This window comes from Ixodes scapularis, unplaced genomic scaffold (genome assembly GCF_016920785.2).
Source record: "Ixodes scapularis isolate PalLabHiFi unplaced genomic scaffold, ASM1692078v2 PGA_scaffold4__175_contigs__length_147842914, whole genome shotgun sequence".
NCBI classification, from domain to species: Eukaryota; Metazoa; Arthropoda; class Arachnida; order Ixodida; family Ixodidae; genus Ixodes; species Ixodes scapularis.
The window spans coordinates 22,740,365-22,759,582 of record NW_024609879.1 but is presented as its reverse complement, the minus strand read 5'-3'; the positions used below and the strand labels follow the sequence as shown (position 1 = coordinate 22,759,582).

Genomic DNA, 19,218 nt, shown 5'->3' with positions numbered 1-19,218 from the left:
TCATTTATTATGTTGTCAAGCTAGGCCTCGCAAATATTAGCCAAATCAGGTCCACTAGTACCCACCCATGTAGGAGGGTGTCTTTAGTGCCCATGCTTGTTGTTTAATTAGACCTTGAACATGGTTCCTTACTATGTAGGACTTGCATTACGAATGAGTTTTCTAGTTAACGGTGGTGTTCCTGTTAACAAACCATTGTATTAGGTAGGTAGAAAATAAGAGTGAAGTGAACTTTACTCTTTAATGGCAAGTAGGTTTATATGGAATCATTTTTGCTTCAGTGGAGGCTCAAGTATGCACGACACTGAAGGGACTTTCCTTTCAGTCAACGGAGACAAGGGTACCACAAGAGCCAGCGAGGGAAAGACAACGGGACCTCTTGGTGTCAACGCCTTGCCGCCTGCGTGGCTGTCCCCCGAACCGTGCAGTTTTTGCCGAGGTAAACAATTGGGCCATTTGAAAGTTTTGCGTTTTTGCGGATAAAAAAAACATGACTCACTTGCATGCCTTGCTGTAAACAATCCATTGCAGCACTGAAGTTCTTGAGTTGCAGATAATGTCACAGGTAGGATAGATAACCTCTACATTCTCGGAGTTCTGTAGACAAAGGGGCTGCCCAAAGATTACACAGCAGGATGGTGCCCCGCTACAGAGCACCAGTATATGTCGTACCATAGCCTCCTTTATACTGACAAAACCTGGCAGATTGTCACGAGAAGCGGTCGCCGAAATGGAAAAGGTGAAGTGGCATACAACGGAGAAGAGTCTCGCCGTAGCGGATGCGAAACACGAAAAAAGTATGTTTTGGGTCCTCGCCACTGCAAAAGCTGTGTGCTGACGTCCAGGTTCCGCGAGGAATGGCTCTTTAATGCTCTGTGCTACCAAATCCTCACGCTCCAAAATCTGACCAGGCACTCTATGACTCCGCCGTCGAACTGGCAGGCTTTGTGAGTTTAGAGGTGCTATAATCATACTCTAATCCACTTTACTCCTTTTTTTTTTTTCAGGGGGAGGGCATCTTTTTGTTTGCATTCTTAAAAAAGAGGGTTAGACTGTTGTGATTAAATTGGTGTGGACAACCACTAACAAGCTCTGTTTGCTGTCGTCAGGGCCTACGCTATTCTTATCAATTCCAATCTTCGCAAAAGAAAAGATAGGGGAAGGGACAAAACCGGAGGAAAGTTGCGCCGTTTACGTGGTCGATGTAACTACTCATGCTAAAGATAAATCACATGTAACTATGGTTGTTTGAGATAAATCTGTTTGAAAGGGTGTCTTCGCTATGCCAATCTGTAAACATATTTTTCTTTAAAGGTGGAGACCAAGTGACACAAGTATCATAGCTGTCTTCTCAACTGGTTATTTCAATATTTTATTAGGAGTACTTGGCCATGACTTAAAACAAACCAAAGACCAGATTCGGGCTCATGTTGGCCTTAAAGGGCAACTCCACTCCATTTTTACAATTTTTGGGTTATGATCTGTTTAGTCGAAGCCAACGGCCCTGAATCACGAGATATAATTTGTTTTTCGGTAGTGTGTATAGTTTTGTAGATATCGCGAATCCAAGTATTGTTCTCGCGGCACGGCGAAACCGAAACTACCGGTTGAAGCAGCTTGGCAACAGTGATACTAGTGGCGCGTCGTCGGCATGACCTAGTTCTGGTCCCGCGCTTCTCAGCCGTCGCGCCGACAAGGTCGGCTCAATCGCACGTGGAGTTTCAAAACAGAAGGTTAGATGCACATTTTCTTTTTTTACCGCTTCACTTTGTTAATATGCACCAAATGTAGTAAGTTTTAGTGTGTTTTTATACATTTGCCGGCCGAAAAGCGAATCCGACTGCTATAAATATGACGCGGTCGGTGCCGGCGCAGCGTGACTGTATTTGTTTTTTGCTCGCGGACCGAGAGAAAACGAAATAACGGGAGATAGACGGACAGATCTATCCACAAGTGGTCTAAGTTGCTAAGCTAAGGTGCCTTTATGTGCACGCTAGTTAGATCAGCCGCGACCTGCTGCGTCTGGCCGATCGTGCTGGAGCAGCCGGCGGACGGTACGCGAACAGCGACGGCACCGCATCGTTCTTCAAAGACGCATGTTTCGTGGAGAAACCCGCAACAGTCAGCAGCCGCAGATCCCGTGTGTAGGTGTCTGACGTAAAGTGCTGGGAGCAGAGCTTGCTTGGAGCAGAGCTTCGCGTTGGAGCTCAGAGTCAACGGTCTTCCGAAGTCTATCCGGCGAACGGCACCGACCCACACCTTGTGCCTCTTACGGTCTCTTGGGAACTGGTGGAACCGCAGCTCCGGGTTGCGCACCGGGTTTTTGGTGCAACCCAGGCCACTACAAATCCTGCTCGACATTGCCCAACGCGAGTACGGCGAGTCTCTCCGGCTCCACGACGCGCGCGTGAGCGAGCGGCACCGCTTCGCTCTCTTCCGCGCTGTCGCGGAAGCAATGCTGGAGTTAAAGGAACTGCCTGGAGGCTAAAAAAAATAGGGAAACACAAAATAATGTGGTAAACACCTCGTGCCGTCAGCAGAATCGCAGAATGCCACGGGAAACGAAGCGCTCGTGGCGTCCGTACGTGAGCGTAGGACTAGAACTACGTCATTGCCCAGTGTTGTTTCACTAGCTCACCCGGTGCCAGCGTTGCTCACCCGCTTTCGGGCCGCTAACCGAGCCGGGAGAACATTTTTAATATTGGTTTTAATCGATAACGCGGCGTCGGTTTGACGTAATATTTTGGGTATGACCGTATTTTGACCTCCTAAAGCGATATCAGTCATTTCGATAGGGTCGACTTTTTGAGTGGAGTTGCCCTTTAAGCTGAATTTTGCCAGAGAAATAAATGCTGAAACTAGACAACACAATTCAAAGCAAACTTTCTGCAGCGACAAAGAGTTGGAAATAGTTACTGAAAGAATAGGGGAAGCAGTTTCGGGGCAACGGTATACAGATTGGACCTACGAGAGCCTAACCAGGCTTTTTGCTCTGGAACTAGACAAAGTTCAGAGTAAACGAAAGGGGAAGCAAGGACATAGACCAAAAAGCTGGTGGGACAAAGAAGTGAAGCAAGCGATACAAAAACCTCAAGAAGCCTATAGAGAACACAGGTATTCTAAGCGCAGTGGGGATTCAGAAACGGAAGTAAAGTGAAAATGGGACACTTTTATAACTTGTCGCCGAGAGGCATCCAGTTTGATCAATGCGAAAATTCAGAGAAAGGGTGAGGAATGGATGAGTAATGTAAGCAAAAAGATAGAAACGCAGCTAAGAAGCTTTGGGAGCACTTGAACTCACTCGGTGAAACGACGCAAGCTAGATGGAGGTTCATACTCTCGCGTCAGGGAGATCAATTAGAGGGAGATGATGCGTTACGATATATAGGAGCAGTGATAGAGGAGAAATATCGGGAACGGGTACTTCCGGATTTTGGACAAACAGAATGGGAAAAGGCAGAACGAAGAGTCCCTAGTGGCACGTCGACAGGCACAGATGGGATCCCAATCAAGCTGGTGAAGAATTTGGGTCCTAAATCTAAGGCAAAACTAAGGGATGTAGTGAGCGCTATGATAACAGAAGGAAATATTCCAGATGAATGGAGGTTTAGTAGGATGAGTATGATATATAAGGGAAAGGGAGATATTTCTGATATTAGGAATTATCGCCCCATAACCGTGACACCAGTTATTTACAGGTTGGTAATGCAGATTATAAAGCACAGACTGGAGGAATGGGTAGATTGCGAGGGCATACTGGGCGAGTTACAGAACGGGTTTCGGAAACAAAGAAGGTTGGAGGACAATATATTTTCTCTAACACAGTGTATATAAATAGTTCAAAAACAAAACAGACAGCTCTGGCTGGCATTTCTGGATATCAAGGGTGCCTATGACAATGTGAACCAAAGGAACCTGTGGGACATACAGGAGAGCTTAAACCTAGATTAAGGACTAACAGCCCTATTAAGGAACATTTACAAAGATAATAAGGTGATTATAACATGGGAAGGAAAGGAGACGGGGGAAATAGAGGTAAGACGAGGCCTTAGGCAGGGGTGCCCATTATTGCCTTTGCTGTTTATGTTGTATCCGAGAGGATTGGAGGATAGACTAGAGAAGAGTGGGCTTGGATTCAACCTTTTGTACAGTAAACTAGGCCAAAAAATTTAGCAATCCTTACCGGGATTGATGTATGCGGGTGATATTGTACTAATGGCTAACAACAGGACAGAGTTTCAGGAATTAATGAGCATCTGTGGTAAGGAAGAAGAGGAATTAGGTTTAGAATTCAGTAGTGAAAAATCAGCAGTCATGATTTTTAACTGTGATGAAGTTGAGAGGCTGAAAATACAGAATATTACAGTTAAGAGAGCTAGTAAATACAAGTATCTAGGAGTATGGACATGTGATGGTGCAGAATATCTCAGTGAGCATGAAAAGTATATAATAGGTAAGGGCAACAGAAATGCAGCTGTAATGAAAAATAGAGAACTTTGGAATTACAACAGGTATGAGGTGGTGAGAGAGATCTGGAAAAGGGGTCATGGTGCCTGGCTTGACTTTTGGAAACGCAGTGCTATGCATGAAATCTGAAGTGGATGCAAGACTAGAAATAAAACAGCGCGGAGTAGGTAGACTGGCTTTGGGGGCACATTACAAAACGCCAAACCAGGGAGTACAAGGAGACATGGTTGGGCGTCTTTTGAGAGCAGGGAAGTGGTGAGCAAGATAGGATTTGAGGATCGGTCGAGGCAAATGGATAGGGACCAATGGGCACGAAAGGTTTTCAGCTATTTATGCATGAGTAGTATAAACACAAGGTGGAGACAGCGCACTAGGAAATTAAGAGGAAAGTTTTTAGGCTATAGTGGAGATACGGAAGAGCAGGTCTCAGTTAAGAAGAAAGTTAAGGCCACAGAAAGAGATCGGTGGCTAGACGGAATGCAGACAAAGACGGCTCTGGAAAGCTATAGATTAAACAAAACAGTTATTGCCAAAGAAAGCATTTATGACGACTCTACGGGAAGCTCGTTGTTTGAGGCGAGGACGGGTGTTCTGCGAACCAGAACATACAGAGCGAGGTACCAGGAAATGGATACAGTGTGCACTGCTTGTGGAGAGGAGGACGAGACGGCTGAGCACTTGATAATATACTGTAAAGGGCTTCACCCTATGCCTACTGAAGACAACATGAATTTAATAAAGTCATTGGGTTTTAGAGACAGCGAAGGGAAAGTGGATTTCAAGACTGTAGAGATTACCAAGCCAAAATTAAGTGAATGGTGGCAGAAAGCGAGAGAAAACTAGGTATTTTCTTATTAACTGATGGCAAGGGGTTTCATAGCCCCACTTCCTTTGCGGTGCGGAGTGAATATAGATTTCACATATAAATATTCTAAGCTTAAATGGTGAAACAAAATGGCTAAGTGGCATAAGCTACCGTCCGATCCAAAGGGCTCAGCCGGGTTCATCCATCTATCCATCCGTTGTAAGAGGTTTTAAGGAACCCAGTTTTAAGAGGTCGCAAGAGTGTGAACGGGCCTTTAGAGAACCATGCAGTGAACGGAAAACTTAACAGTTCATGCGTTCTTGGCATTTCATCAGGTTCTCGGCAGGCCTCTTCACGATGTATATTATGTGCATTACTTTGGTATTTGTTGATTTTTCTGGAAACAGGTGCCAGCAGGTAGGGCATAGACAATGGTAATTATATTCGTGCATCTGTACAACTTTTTTTGTTATTTTATTTTAAAGCTTGCTATTTAGTTTTGAAAGAACTTTGTGGTTCCCATGGCAAAGTTGCAAACATGATATTGGTGCACTCAAAACCAGTCCAAGGTCAGAACTAATGCCAAGGCATCTAAAAAAAATAATGTGACCAGAAACAATGTCATTTATTATGTTGTCAAGGTAGGCCTCGCAAATGTTAGCCAAATCGGGTCCACTAATGCCCACCCATGTAAGAGGGTGTCTTTAGTGCCCATGCCTGTTGTTTAATTAGACCTTGAACATGATTCCTTACTACGTAGGACTTGCATTTTGAATGAGTGTTCTAGTTAACGGCGGTGTTCCTGTTAACAAACCATTGTATTAGGCTGGTAGAAAATAAGAGTGAAGAAGTGAACTTTGGTCTTTAATGGCAAGTAGGTTCATATGGAATCATTTTTGCTTCAGTGGAGGCTCAAGTATGCACGACACTGAAGGAACTTTCCTTTCAGTCGACGGAGACAAGGGTACTACAAGAGCCAGCGAGGGAAAGAGAACGGGACCTCTTGGTGTCAACGCCTTGCCGCCTGCGTGGGTGTGCCCCGAACCGTGCAGTTTTTGCCGAGGTAAACAATTCGGCCTTTTGAAAGTTTTGCGGATAAAAAAAAAACATGACTCACTTGCATGCCTTGCTGTAAACAATCCAATGCAGCACTGAAATTTGTGAGTTGCAGATAATGTCACAGGTAGGATAGATAATCTCTACATTCTCAGAGTTCTGTGGACAAAGGGGCTGCCCAAAGATTACACAGCAGGATGGCGCCCCGCTACAGAGCACCAGTTTATGTCGTATCATAGCCTCCTTTATACTGACGAAACCTGGCAGATTGCCACGAGGAGCGGTCGCCGAAATGGAAAAATGTGGGGTGGCATACAACGGAGAAGAGTCTCGCTGCAGCGGACGCGAAACACGAAAAAAGTATGTTTTGGGACCTCGCCACTGCAAAAGCTGTGTGCTGACGTCCAGGTTCCCCGAGGAATGGCTCTTTAATGCTCTGTGCTACCAAATCCTCACGTTCCAAATCTGTGACCAGGCACTCTATGACTCAGTCGTCGAACTGGCAGGCTTTATGAGTATAGAGGTGCTATGGTCATACTCTAATCCACTTCACCCCTTTTTTTTTTTCAGTGGGAGAGCATTCGTTTGTTTGCATTCTTAAAAAAGAGGGTTAGACTGTTATGATTAAATTGGTGCGGACAACCACTAACAAGCTCAGTTTGCTGTCGTCAGGGCCTACGCTATTCTTATCAATGCCGATCTTCGCAAAAGAAAACAAGATGGGGGAAGGGACAAGAGCAGAGGAAAGCCGTGCCGTTTGCGTGGTAGATGTAACTACTCATGCTGAAGATAAATCACATGTAACTATGGTTGTTTAAGATAAATGTGTTTGAAAGGGTTTCTTCGCTATGCCAATCTATAAACATATTTTTTTTTAAAGCTGGAGACCAAGTGAGATAAGTATCATCTGCTGTCTTCTCAACTGGTTATTTCAATATTTTATTAGGAGTACTTGGCCATGACTTCAAAACAAACCAAAGACCAGATTCGGGCTCATGTTGGAAGGCGGGTCTTTCCTGCCAAACTTCAGAAACATTTATCTAAGAAAAGATGATAAACAAATTACTATTAGTTTTAGTGTCCCGCCATTTCTGCATGCAAAGGATGCCTATATAGGTACAGCACATGAAAATTTATAAGAGACTTTGTAGTGCAGAGATGCATTATGTACTCTTTTTTTTATTGTTGATGAGTGATGATGGAAATTGTAATGATTATTACCTTGTAGTAGGCCTTGTACATGAAGCATTCCCTCACATGCACACAGATGTTAAAGCAAGCTTTAAGCCCTCTCTAAATTCCATCGTGGCTTGCTTTCGTTACAACTCAAAAGGGAGCACAATAAGACGGGGACGAGAAAGGAAGAAACAAGCGCTCACTACCAACTAGTTTATTCAGAAAAAAAGTCTTCCCTTCCTTTCTTGTCCCTGCCTTAATGTACTCTTTTCTTTCATTGCAGCCGCGAAGCACCTTGCCCAGCAAAGAATTTTATAATGCTTCCTTTGACTGTACTAGACACTCTCAGTAGATAAGCCCCAGTCTTGCCTAGCAACTAGATTATGCAGGGTGCTGCAGAACAGGTTCAGCTAGACTTGGTATCCTCCCCTCTTTCCTCAGTAGGGACCGTGCCTCTTGTGCTTCAAGTGCTCTCAGTGCACTTACTGATTTATTATTTACGTTCCCTTTGAGCCTTAAATTGATATTCTTTTAAAAGAAAAAGCAGACAATAGCAGCAGCAGCCTCCCCCGCCCCTCCACTCTCTATCTCTCTCCATGGGAATATTTTAAGTTCCTCCTGATGGCTAAAATAATTTTGAATGCAATAGTCTGCATTTTATGGTGTCCATCTGTAACCTGATACATCATCAGGGTGTCTACCAACCTGAAATTCTCAGGGAAATCGTCAAAAAGTTGGCTTCATCAGGGAAAATGACCACTGAGAGTGGAACGGCAATACGAAACAAAGCTTGATGGTTGCACATGGGCACGACTATGCTGAGTAATGTTTCCGAATTATGATCCTTTGACCCAGGAGTGGTCAGGAAGTTTTTATCAAAATAGTCAAGGGAAATTTTAGAAAAGTCAAGGAATTTGAAATCAGAAATTTGGTAGACACCCTGATCCACTAGTTCCACCGTACAAAATGCTTCACAATCAAGTGAGAATTGGGGAAAGCAAAATATAGAAAGGCAGCAATGGGCGTCTGCCTCACTTGCCTTCACCCTGTTGCATGGACTTTCCATCTATGACACTGCGGGCACTTAACATGTCCTCGACAATTTTACTTTGCTCACCTACAACTTCGTCCGACTTCCAGAACTTATTTCTTATCATTGGCTTTTTTTTTCCCAGGACCCACCCGGTAAAGACTTTCGGGAACCCGGCGTTACTTTTCACTGGAAAGCACCCATGGACATCCGGCAGCATGTGCGTTGTCTGCGAGGCCCTATCAATCGACATCCTGGACTTTTCAGCAGGAATCTCTCGGGTATTAGCCATGTACTGAGCATAGAAAGGTCAGTATGTGGGGGGAATCGACGAAGCACACTTTTTGTGTTTGAGCACCCTCATGGGTAAAAAAAATACAAAGATTTCGGTAAGAGCTGTGAAAGTTGTGACAGCACTTAAAGCACATTCCTAGAACAGGGAAAAAGAATTACCAATATTGGTTACTCTTTTAATGTTTTCCATATGTATTTGGTGAATATTCCAGCTATAATGCAAAGGTTTGTGTGTTCCATTGTGTATCTAAACTTCTGTTAGATTTTTTTTTGTGCATCTGTTGATATGAGGATTCAAACCATAGAAGAAGAAACTGCAAAAAGAAAAACAAAGCTTTGAAAAAACAGCAAGTAGGCAAACAAAGCTTTTAGGAAACTTGTTGTAATTTTTTTTAATTCTAATTTAATCCTCAACATCAAGCAGGCAAAGCAAGCCTTCACAAAACTTGTCATTGTAATTTATTTTCGTTCTTGTCTAATAGTTATACCAGTTTTGTGTATTAGTATTATTTCTTATGATGTTATTTGTTTAGTGTTTGTGATAAAACCCCTGTGATAAGCCGAAGCAGGCTTTTGAGCCAATATGTATCACATTAATTTCTAATAAAGTAATTGTTTTAAATACTTGTGGCTTGTTTTGCAGTGCCTGCATGGTAGGACTCATGAAGTTTCATTTCCACAAATGGCAGTGATATGAGCTGAGAGAAAACAGCTATCTTTATTGTTAAATTTGAAGATTCCTGCAATTTATTGCCACCCACCTGCCCACTCAAAGCAGGCATAAAGCAACAGAACATGCTCGTTCACACCAGCTCTTGGCAATAGTATAGACATGTGACAAAAAAGATATACAACCTATTGTAAATGATAAGTATAACCAAACTAATAGAAAGTTAAGCTGCCGATTAAAAAAAAAACTTTTACTTTTTTTTTTGTTGTGTGCAAATTCCAATGTAACAAAACAATGCTGTCCTGAAAGCTTCTGTTGTGTTTCATGATAAATTTTAGAGCAGCATTCAGTTCAGCATCGTTAAGGCCACCATCGTTCATTTTTCCATGTTTCATTACAGGAAATTGTAAGATATCAGTTCTGCATTTCGACGTTTACACTTGCAGACAATTGATGTTACCGCTTCTTTTAAGTGGAATCGAAATTCCCATTTCAACTTTTATATTTTCACACAGTTGATGTTACTACCCTTGTTTTAGAGTAATTCAAGTTGAACCTCGCAGGCGACAAGAAGTCTCCTAGCGATCACAACGCCTCCCTTTGTTCAACAAACTGATACTTGACTAGGGCTGCTATACTCCAGACAAAGTGAGAGCCAGCACTGACTATCTTTCGGAGAGTCGCTCATACACTCCCATGACTCTTTTGCGATAGGAGTCGGGGGACTCTTCATAAAAGGAGGGTCCTCACAACTCTTGTTAGAAAGTCACGGGGATTACCAGGATGGAGTTGTGTGACTCTTTTTCTTCGTTGGATAAGAGTCGTTAAAGAGTCGCAGTTGACTACGTCACCTGGAGTCGCCCATACACTACCATGACTCCAGTGTGATGAGAGTCGCGGGACTCTTTTTTAAATAAGAGTCAAGTGACTCTACAAACGAGTCGTGGAGGAGTCAAATCTGTAGCGCGCAGAGACCCCCCACGGGGAGTCGTGGCGACCCTTTTTGAAAAAAGAGTCGAGGGACTCTACAAACTGGAGTCGATTCTGCGGCGCGCCAATACCCCCCAAAGAGAGTCATAGCGACTCTTTTTTTTTTAAGAGTGTATCTGCTTTTTTTTTTCTTTTCGCTAGGCTTTGACAGCTGTCAGTCACATTGAAAGACACGACGAAAGCTCCAGTCGATTTCCCAACGCGTGGTCTAATAATGGCATGTGTTGAGGAGACGTGCGCACATCAGTCTTGCGCAGCGCTCGTCTGATGGCAGCAATTGCGGTAACGTGGAACCAATCTCACGTCGCGTCCGGATATTGGCGTGTGAACCTACGCCCGAGTACAACAATCCGGCGCTATCTGTGTTTGCAAAATTATCGTTCTCAAGTCCAGCCGCGACCCAACATTCGTCCCTCCTTTAGGCTGGAGAAGTCAAGAGATACCAAAGAAAATAGAGAGTTGCGAGCAAAATTATGCTTGATTTTTATTTACCTAAGTTGCAGACGACCTGCGTACCACTAATACTTCATCGGTCATCTATCTCTAAACGTAAATTAAACAGCGCCAATGGGACCTGCCCTGATTACCTCACTCTGTTACTTCGTATGAATTGAGGGTCAAAGAGGCCAGTCGATAACCGTATCAACAGACAATGAAGCCTAACTCTTGCACTTGTTTGGTGGTTTGGAACGAAAGACGTCAGATGAACACCGAGCTTTCACGCAGGAAGCCTAACTCTGGCAATTGTTTGGCGATTTGGGCTCAACAATGCCAGATGGTAGCCAAACTCCCAGACAGTAAGCCTAACTCTCAGTTGTTTGGCGGCTTTTGCCCATAGCTGCCAGATGACAGCCGAACTATCAGAGTGTGAAGCATAACTTTGACACTTGTTTTGCTATTCGGGTCCAAAGATATTAGATGACAGCGGAACTATCAAGCAATAATCCTAATTTTGGCACAGGCTTGGCGATTTTGGGCTCGAAGAGGCCAGACGACAGCCGAACTAACAGAGAGTGAAGACTAAATCTGGCACTTCTTTTGTGAATTAGGGCCGAAATACCCAGACGTTTGCCAAAGAAGGTCAGATATAGCACTACCTTAGCATACTCGGGCTTCTCAAGTTTCAAAATTTCCGAGCAATTACCTCATTTAGGCCTATATATTTGTGCTACTCTAAAATATACTGACAGTATAATTTTAATAGATACCATTGAGAGCGACCCAACGATATAGTTGTAAATGTCTTTAATAGTACATTAACTAATGCAATTTAGTTATAATGGTTTAAATATATAACTATTGTGACTAATTAAGCTCAAATACAACCGGGAGTTCCCAGTACACCCGCGAATTCTCGAGGCATGGCAAGGAACCTATTGAAAGTCTACTTTCTTATGTTGCATACGATGCGCCAATTTTGGATAACTCGGTGTCTTATGTTAGCGTGACCTAGCCAGGTCCAGTCAAGGGCTTCTGTGTTAATGATCCGTAACTTGCTAAGTAGTATTCTGACATAGAGCTGACTGAAATCCAACATAGTGATAATTATTCAAGAAAACAACATTACTGAAATAATTACAAGGTTAAAACACATTTTCTTATTGCTGACGCGCTTGTAATAGACGAAAGAAAAATCAAACCAATGAATAAGGCAATGCATTACAAGTGATAACTTTTGTTCTTGAGTAAGTCCTATTTTTATGCGCAACGAGAAACCGCGGAAAAACATCAAAGACAAAAAGGTATAGACAGGCTAGATGCTGATAGTTACAGCTCTTTCGCCTTCCACAACTTAATCGTCTTTGTGATTTGTGCGCTGTTTCTTATGTCATGAACCAACTCGCCTGTATTGTCGCTTTCTCTATGAATTTAATAAGAAAATGTCAATCTGAGGATTTACAGGAGGAAAGTAGCACAAGTGAAGTCCTTGAATGATATGTGAGCGAGTACCATATAAAGCATGGTTTGTCAATGAAATTAATATTGCATAGTTGGCGTGGCGTGGCCGCAGTAACGTGAGCAAAATTGTCGAAGGTTACGTGAGAAAGGGGCATTTAATACTTGTGTCTTTGAAATGGTTGCAGCTGCGCTTTGAGACGTGTGTGCTTGTCGCTGTCTAGTCCGTTCGTTTCCAGTGTAAATTATAAGACAAATATACATATATAAATATGGCCTAAGATGTTATAGTGCTGGCGATTGCAAGCTTTCTTGGCTAAGCTGAAAGGAGCAGTTAATTATACAAATCATTTTAACCCCCGTTATGCATACGTAAGGCAACAAAATTAGCTTTGCCCGATCACAAATTTTAACGAAATATTCTTGTTGCGAAACCCATTTGAACGATTCTGAACACGCCTCTGTTTTAGACTCAAATCTCTTAAAAATAAGCGTATTTCGCGATCACTCCCAGCTCGAAGAGAGGCGCGTGACAAAAATATTTTCATAAAAGCTTTTTGTTTTTGCTATAAGATTATTTAGTTGCATAAGTGTCTCACCTGAAGATTTAACCAAAATGTGTCTAGAGAGCCTTAGTTCCCTCAAAGGTGTAAACGTTTTGCACCTGACAATATGGTAGTTTTTGCCTACACTCTTCTATGCGTGTGCCTGCATAATGAATTTCCAATGAGGTAGTTTTTTCTAAACTTTCTATACGTTTTCGTTTCTATTGGTTATTTATTTTTCTTATTTTATACTATTCCAAACATTCCAATCTGTCAATCAATCTTGCGTCTCGCCATGTACCTTGTGTTAAAATTTTGGTGTATGGTTTATTCGTTCACTTGATAAACAGGACCTGGCAAGGAATACATTGCCTATCCACGCCTACTTGAGGAAAGAGGAACAAATGGGGAAACGTTATTGCATATTAAGGATGGACTAACACTGCGATTGGAGAAAATTTCTTCCCTGGGAGAAAATTTTGTCTTTACCGAAAGAAATGGACCTCAGATAGTTCGCAGTCAGGTATGTTTTTTGTTGATATATTACCCTTTTATGATCATCATGATTCTACAGAAACAAATAAAAACAAACAAAAACATATGTTTCTGGTATATTATTTGAGATACATATAATTAAAGCTAATCTTTCACCAGCCAAATAACGTTAAGCGTGTTTATCATTTAATTCTGAAGCATTTGAGACTGAACTGATCACATAGATATATCTACTACTCGTATTTCAAATTAAATCGTGGTGCCACGACTGCACGTTCAAATGTAGGAACTAATAAAGTGCCACATGTAATTAGGAGAGGCAACTCTTCCGAGTTTTATCTCAGCAAAAAAAAAAACAAGAAACAAAAATGTAATGTTTTTTTATGAATTCACATGAAATTCATGCGGTAAATACCTGCGCAATGGGGGGTTGCCGTCACACTCTTTGAATTACTCTCTAATGTTGTTTTATTAGTAATGAGCTTTTTGCCGAATATACCGCATCTGAAACGACGTTCCTCACAATGAAAACATTAATCTTATTTATAAAATTTTAAATGGGGCCCAAGGAAAAATATTTACGGTGCGGCTAAGAAGTCATCAGATCCTACAATAGTAAGCTGCATGCAAGCCTGCAGCACTCAACGATCAATAGCGCTCAACGTACGCATACACAAAAAATGACTGTAAAAAACAAGTGAAAACCGTTTATGTATAAAGTAAGAACTGCAAATGATTTCAATAACTGGACCCCATTTGAAAAAAAATATATATATATTAAGCACAAATGATTAACCGCCAACCTTCTGTTGTTATACTCCAAAATTAATTTCTTTTTTTGTTTTGTTTTGCAAAACAATTTTTCAACCGCAGTGACAGGGTACGGCTATGCTTTTGAAAGCCATATATTGTACGCTGAGTGACCACCATCGACATTTGTGCATTGCGAAAAGAATAGGACAACAAATTACTACGCAACATCGCTAAGGTTTGCAAAAAGCATCCACCCTTTACTCTGCCCTTTTAAATATATCAGATAATCGATAGTCACATTACTGATAAACAATAATGGTATTAAGGTTCTGAAAGTTGTATAGGCGTAAGCCACATCAAAAACGCACCTTCAAAATTTGATTTAGATTGAAAAGTGTTTTTTTTTTAGTTGTCGTTAATGTTGGCATGCCCTTATCAAGGTGGCAGCATGTTAAATTGGTATTGACAGACTTAAGGCCCTGCCACACTGAGGCAACACGACGGCATCAGCAACACAACAGGTTGACCAACAGTCGGGCAATTTGTTGCTCTCTCCCCGTGTTGTCCTACAACCCTGTCACATCGCGGCCAACAGCAAGACAAACATGAAAGACAACTAAAATGTTGCCTCGGTATGACAACTTTTGGTAACAAAAATCGCAGAAACTTGTGTTGGACAACGTGTGTTGCCCTGATCGCTGGCTGGGCGAATTTCGGGCCGCCAACACAACACAAACGTTTTCAACTCCGCAATGCACGCGGAATAATGGTGATATGGATTGGAACAGGTCTGAATAATCAGTATACAATGTTTCGGTAAATATGGCGATATTGTCACGGGTGGTGACCAGAATAACAATAAATAAACAGGAAGAACTAAACGTTTAATGTGGCGAACTTGTGCCGAAACAAAAAGAGAATAGAAAATAATAACAAAGCGTCGCGAGCGTCGAGGTCGGCGAGACAGCAGAGTCGAGCGCTGGGGCGAAAACTGACTCGACAAGGTCGCGGGCGGCCTCTTATCTAGAGTTAGTCAGTATCTCGAAGATTCGGCGGAGAAGGTTCGAGCGTAGCGCGCTTGGGGCGAGAATGAACAAGCACTTTCTAGAACAACAAAAACAAGGATGAATGATAGTTCTGTCCGCAGCAAGAATGAACGAGAACTTTCTACAAGTCCGTGACCCTGCGCGCGGCATTATCCCCCCCCCCCTTTAAAAAGTGCATCGTCCCGATGTAGCACAAAACGAAGAACAACAAACAAAAACAAATCCAAAACAAAAAGGCAGCAGAATCGCGAGTCCCAGTTCACAGTTCACAGTTCACCCGTCGACGAGAGTGGAAAGTGCTATCGTTCGTAATACGGCTTCAGCCGGACGACGTGCACCACCTCGGGTCGCGGCTGACGTCTTGCAGATGGGCGCGTTCCGTCGGGAAGGACTTCGTAGTTCAGATCGCCGAGGCGTCGGATGATCTTGTAGGGTCGAAAATAGCGTTTCAGGAGTTTTTCGCTGAGACCGCGACGACGTATTGGTGTCCAAACCCATACCCGGTCTCCGGGTTGAAAGTGGACGTCCCGGCGACGAAGGTTATACCGGCGTGCGTCGACTCGCTGTTGGTCTTGAATCTTGACTCTTGCCAGTTGACGAGCTTCCTCCGCGCGCTGGGAGATGAGTTGAGCGTCGTCGTTGACATCACCGGTTGGCACGTGAGGCAGCATGGCGTCGAGCGTCGTGGTAACCGTTCGGCCATGTACCAGTTGGAACGGTGTCATTCCCGTGGTTTCTTGAACCGCTGTGTTGTACGCAAACGTGACGTACGGAAGCACCTCGTCCCATGTCTTGTGCTCTACGTCGACGTACATGGAAATCATGTCGGCGATGGTTTTGTTGAGTCTCTCCGTCAGCCCGTTGGTCTGCGGGTGGTACGCCGTGGTGCGACGATGGCTGGTGTGGCTGGGACGAAGGGCCTCTTGCGTCAGCTGGGCCATGAAGGATGACCCGCGATCTGTAATCAGTACTTCAGGTGCGCCGTGTCGAAGGAGAATGGACTCGACGAAAAATTTGGCGACTTCCACGGCTGTTCCCGATGGCAGGGCTTTCGTCTCGGCGTATCGTGTAAGATAATCGGTCGCGACGATAATCCACCGATTTCCTTGCGTCGATGTTGGGAACGGCCCAAGCAAATCCATTCCGACTCGCTGGAAAGGCCTAGTCGGGGCAGGTATCGGCTGCAGGAGTCCTGCTGGCTTCGTCGGAGGCCTCTTACGTCGTTGGCACTCATGGCACGACCTTTTGTACAGATGGACTGTTTTCGGGAGTCTCGGCCAGTAGTACTTGTCACGAATCCGGGCGAGCGTCCGGCTGTAGCCAAGGTGTCCAGCCGTCGGGTCGTCGTGGCATGCTTGAAAGATTTCTTCTCGCAGGCTGGCCGGAACAACCAGCAGCCAAGCAGGGTTGCTCGTTCCGAAGTTCTTCTTGAAGAGCACACCTCGTCGCAGAACGAAGCCTGACAAGTCTCGGGCCAAGACTCGCGGAACTGAACTTCCTTGGCCTTCGAGATGTTCGATCACGGCGCGAAGTTCCGGGTCGTCTCGTTGAAGTGCTCCCATGTCGGCATCTGTCACTGCACCGAGAAAACTGGCGTCGTCGTCGTCGTCAGTGCTTTCGGGAGGAGATTCGACTGGGGCCCTAGACAAACAGTCGGCGTCGTTATGCTTGCGGCCAGACTTATGCACAATGGCCACGTCGAATTCTTGCAGTCGCAGACTCCAGCGAGCGAGGCGTCCTGACGGGTCCTTGAGGTTGGCGAGCCAACAGAGAGCGTGGTGGTCCGTGACAACGCGAAACGGGATCCCGTACAGGTACGGGCGGAACTTGGTTAACGCCCAGATGACAGCGAGACATTCCTTGTCGGTCGTCGAGTAATTTTTCTCTGCCTTAGACAGTGCCCGGCTTGCGTAAGCGATCACCCTCTCTGCTCCGTCTTGTCTTTGGACGAGTACCGCGCCGAGTCCGGCGTTGCTGGCGTCCGTGTGAACTTCCGTTTCCGCTGATGGATCGAAGTGTCCGAGGATAGGGGGCGACTGGAGTCTTTCCCTCAGTTCGTTGAACGCTTGTTCTTGCTCCTCCCCCCCCCTGGAAGTTCACGTCGTCCTTCGTCAGATGCTTGAGCGGTGCAGAAATCTTGGCAAAATCGCGAACAAAACGCCTGTAGTAAGCGCACAGTCCAAGAAATCTTCTTACGGCTTTCTTGTCTGATGGCTTGGGAAATTCTGCAACAGCAGATGTCTTGGAAGGATCAGGGCTTACACCCTGAGCACTCACGACATGGCCTAGGAATTTGAGCTCGCCGTAAGCGAACCGACATTTTGACGGCTTTAGTGTCAGTCCAGCATTCTGGATAGCCTGTAGTACGGCTCGCAAACGTCTCAGGTGCTCGTCGAAGTCGCTTGCGAATACCACGACGTCGTCGAGATAGACGAGGCAGCTTTGCCATTTCAAGCCGGAAAGAACGGTGTCCATTACGCGCTGGAACGTCGCCGGTGCTGTGCACAGTCCGAACGGCATCACTTTAAATTCGTACAGTCCGTCCGGCGTGACGAAGGCAGTCTTCTCACGATCCCGTTCGTCGACCTCGATCTGCCAGTACCCACTCTTCAGGTCCATCGACGAAAAGTATCGGGCATGGCGCAGCCGGTCCAGAGTGTCGTCGATGCGTGGCAGCGGGTAGACGTCAAAACAAAAAGAGGTGCCAGAACAAAAAGAGAATAGAAAATAATAACAAAGCGTCGCGAGCGTCGAGGTCGGCGCGACAGCAGAGTCGAACGCTGGGGCGAAAACTGACTCGACAAGGTCGCGGGCGGCCCCTTATCTAGAGTTAGTCACTATCTCGAAGATTCGGCGGAGAAGGTTCGAGCGTAGCGCGCTCGGGGCGAGAATGAACAAGCACTTTCTAGAACAACAATGTTATGTATCCCAGGCAAGGACTCAAGCTCGGCGTAGACAAACGTCCGGACGTTACTTTTATGGCGCCTAGAATGCCCGTCTCGAGGCCCAGAAACCCGTGCATCAGTCCCGTGCTCTTGAAAGCGCGGGAGTCCGCTCTCGCCCGGTCCTGGCCACCTGCCGGTACATTACACTTCCCCCTCACTTAGTTGCGACTCCTAATCTTTCCGGTGGTCTTCGCACCCGGTTGCTGGTGCGTTGGTGTGTTTCACTACGCGCGGGCTCCGGCCTCGGAGGCGTACGTGATGTCTCTGGCTTTGGAGGTGCGGATGACGGCTCGTCGGGCTCCAGGATCAAGTCCCACACTGGAGCGGGTGTACTGTTGGTTCTGTACTGCGAGGTGCAATTCCTTGGACGAATATGATCCATGTGCCATCTTTCCTGGCCCTCCTCGGTGTCGATCATCCACGACCGGGGACCTAGACGGCGTGTAATAACGCCAGCTGTCCAAGTCCTTCCGCTTGGGAAGTTCCTGATCCACACGGCCTGACCAACCGAAAAGTCCTGCGAGTGTGTCGAATCTGAGGTTATCAACGTGGTTGGAGGGTCATAAGTAGGCCGCTGCAGCAGTCTCTGTAGCGGTGATGGCAACTCTCGACCAAGAAACATCCACGCCGGCGTCTTGCCCGTTGCAGTGTGTACCGTGGTATGCTGCTTGTATAAAAACCGTGCCAGTGTACGTTTCACCGTGTCTTTTTCTCCCTTCGCCAGAGCCTTCTTTAATTGCTGTACCATTCTTTCGGCTTGGCCGTTCGTTGCCGGGTGATAAGGTGCGCTTGTTACCGCTGTGATTCCATTGGAGTGGTAAAAGCTTTTTATCTCTTGCGATATAAAAGCTGTTCCGTTATCCGACATTACTTTACGTGGTATGCCGAACGTTGCAAAAATGTTCCGTAATTCACAAATCACAGTTGATGACGTCATGTTTCGAACTGCACGAACCTCTAACCATTTAGAGTATGCATCTACCACGACAAGATAGACTTGTCCATCTACAGGCCCTGCAAAATCCAAATGGATGGTGTCCCAAGGTACTG

General features: G+C 45.0%; 1 pseudogene; it reads left to right on the top strand.

Moving 5' to 3' along the window:
- The window catches only part of LOC115315236, a 117,197-nt pseudogene that overhangs the window by 11,304 nt on the left and 86,675 nt on the right, over positions 1–19,218 (top strand).